Source organism: Priapulus caudatus, unplaced genomic scaffold (genome assembly GCF_000485595.1).
Source record: "Priapulus caudatus unplaced genomic scaffold, Priapulus_caudatus-5.0.1 Scaffold157, whole genome shotgun sequence".
Taxonomy (NCBI): Eukaryota; Metazoa; Priapulida; class Priapulimorpha; order Priapulimorphida; family Priapulidae; genus Priapulus; species Priapulus caudatus.
Genome location: NW_014577218.1, coordinates 329,315 through 332,446, shown reverse-complemented (window position 1 = coordinate 332,446; position 3,132 = coordinate 329,315). Strand labels below are relative to the sequence as shown.

The 3,132-nt window shown below is 49.3% G+C and overlaps 1 long non-coding RNA gene across 1 annotated transcript in view; it reads left to right on the top strand.

Moving 5' to 3' along the window:
• The window catches only part of LOC106806391, a 22,060-nt gene extending 19,264 nt beyond the window's left edge, over nucleotides 1-2,796 (top strand). Inside the window, exon 3 of the long non-coding RNA XR_001393540.1 lies at nucleotides 2,787-2,796. This is a non-coding gene — a long non-coding RNA (uncharacterized LOC106806391). The remainder of the gene's footprint in view (nucleotides 1-2,786) is intronic.
• The last annotated feature ends 336 nt before the right edge of the window (nucleotides 2,797-3,132 follow it).

The following is a 3,132-nucleotide window of genomic DNA, read 5'->3' as shown; positions in this document are numbered from 1 at the left end:
TACTGCTGATAATGATGCTGTTGCTGCTGCTGGTACTGCTGCTGCTGCTGCTGCTACTGCTGATAATGATGCTGTTGCTGCTGCTGGTACTGCTGCTGCTGCTGCTGCTACTGCTGATAATGATGCTGTTGCTGCTGCTGGTACTACTGCTGCGGCTGCTGCTGCTACTGCTGATAATGATGCTGTTGCTGCTGCTGGTACTGCTGCTGCGGCTACTGCTGCTACGGCTGATAATGATGCTGCTGGTACTGCTGCTGCTGCTGGTACTGCTGCTGCTGCTGCTGCTGCTGCTGCTGCTGCTGCTGCTGCTGCTGCTGGTGGTGGTGGTGGTACTGCTGCTGCTGCTACTGCTGCTGCTGTTGCTGCTGTTGCTGCTGCTGCTGCTGTTGCTGCTGTTGCTGCTGCTGCTGCTACTGCTGCTGCTGGTGGTGGTACTGCTGCTACTGTTACTACTGCTGCCGCTGCTGCTGCTGCTGCTGTTACTGCTGCTGCTGCTGCTACTGCTGCTGGTGGTGGTGGTACTGCTGCTACTGCTACTATTGCTGCCGCCGCTGCTGCTGCTGCTGCTACTGCTGCTGCTACTGCTGCTGCTGCTGCTGCTGCTGCTGCTGCGGTTACGTACAAATGCACGATCGCGTAGTAGTTCGACTCTAGTCGTTCTATAGGACCCCGTCGCCATTAAATCCACCAACACGTGTCTGCCTCTATAAATCTAATTAACTCTAATTACGTGCCGAGCAAGTGCTAATATTGTTGCGGCAATGCCCGCGCGAATGTGTAAAGCTAGTAGGAGTTGCCGCAGCCCGCGAGTGCAGTATATGCGCCTCATATATACAGTATCGTCATCGCCACTTGCTTGCTACCTTACTTTGAAACGCACTGTTCTCCTTAATGGCCGTAAAGTGTCCGTTAACGCTAGAGACCAGCAGCAGCAGCAGCAGCATGTGCTACGCAGGTTTGTACGTCATCCGAGAGACCACCGTACGATGTGCTGTCGGGGTCACAAATATAATGTGGCGTTACACTAGACCCTTGTCCGCGCTGACCGCGCATCTAGGGTCGACCTTGGCATCCTGTGTATATGCGATGCATGCATTATATAGGCCCGTTTCGAAACATCGGAGTGGGGAAAACGTGTGGGTTCGCCGTGCTTGCAAAAGGTTCAGATGGCAAACGCGTTTAAGTGGGTTGGCAGTTGCACGAAACGTATGCGTGTTGAACATAAACTGTTTAGACTTCACAAAGGACGAGCGGGGCTGTGCAATAGCTGTGGTCGGTGTACCGAAGGCCAGTATCTCCCGGTAATAACGCGTGCCGAGGCCAGAAAATGAATGCACAGCGCTCAAACGTTCGCATTGCTTGGTTCCCCGCGTTTGCTGCCCGTGTAGCATTCATTTTCCCCCGTGAATGGCTACACAGCCCCGCTGTATCTCCGTTGGTTACAATATCATCGCGCATTTATCGTACAATAGAGATAACTGTTCACTTCCTCCCCGATAACTACCTCTTATCCACACGCTACCCCTGCGGCTACACTGATGTATTGGTAACAATACTGTAATTACTGAAAATGCGGGAAAACTCAAATGAATTTAACAACGATGGTGTGCGCGCTTCGCCGGCAATCATGCGGTGTCAGTATGATATTAATTGGCCCTTCGTTTTAATTAAGAATGAACCTATACTCGATTAATCGAGAAAATGATAGCGTCCGTATGCTCCCACATTAAGAAAAGTGGATGGAATAAGAGAGGTAGAAGAAAATACTTCCGCTCCTAACATAGTCTGGTAATTCAGGTCCATGTGTTCATTCACATTAATGTCAATTATAGTTCTTGATTAGGTAGTAATAGATATAAATATAGTTGCCGTTTGGAAGTTTGAAATCAGTGTTTAGAATATTCCAGTTACTATCATAAGCTGATACGTTAAGTGGTTATTGTAATAATTAATTTTTATTAATCACACATTCGTGTCACTTTTGTTTCTCAGCTAGATATTTTATTATATGTTATGTTTATGTACAATACACACTGTATTGTTGAAAGTGTATTGTTACCAGGATTATCTGATATAGGGGCCTATAATAGCGGCTTTTAATTTTCTCTCCCTACTGTCTGTTATTCGTGACACTGGCAACATTACACAACATTGATAGCGGTTCTAAGAGCATCTAAATATTCGCATGCGATTCAACCAGTTGCACCACTATCGCGATTGAAAATGTTGAACACTCACTAAGTTATTGCGAAAACGCTCGGTTGTCTTCCCACTCGTGTATTTCACGCGCTCATCCCCCGAGAGTCTCCCATTCTTCTATAGCATCGTACCATCGCCTTGCAGGCATGCGTGGGAAGCGGCATTGAGCGAGTGGCGACGACAAGCCGGTTACCGGACCCCGCGGATGCTTCGACAGCTCTCCCTCGTGAGTTAGTCCGGGAGATTCAGCGATGTTTACGGTATGTGCATTAGGTGTACGTTTGAGTATTTTGCGGCGTTGGCGGACTTTCGAGGTTGCCTCATCTTCTGCTGTCGATGAGAAAGGCTTCTATACTGGCTCTAAGAGAATCTTGGTGATGTGGGGAGATGGGATGAAGACGCAGCTTACGCGTGTTGCTGCTCTGGGCGTGTGAATCGTTGCCTGCTGATGGCCTTGCACTTCACACACACACACGTGCGCACGCACGCACACACACGCGCGCACACACACACACACACACACACACTAGTAGGAGAAGGACTAAGCATGACAGGATGAGGCGGTGGAGGAGGAAGAAGAGTAGGAGGAGGAAGAGGGATAGAAGGGACAAGCGTGAGCGGCGGCGGAGAACGAGCACGAGGAGGAAGACCACGGGTATAGTAGTAGTATGAGGATGCAAAGAACGAGGAAGAAGAAGAGAAGGCAGAAGAAGGGAAAAACTATGCACCGGAGGCAGAGAAGAAGAAGTAGAAGGACGCGTATATGAGTAAGAAGAGTAAGCGAGCGTGTAAAATTACGATTCCATCTCGACGTCAGCTAACACATCAACGCATAAACACTCGCTGGTGTGGTGCTCCACATCCTTCCCTGTCCACCCGGCGCATGCACGCCTACACGATTCGACGACAACAACAACAAGGTAATGCTATCGC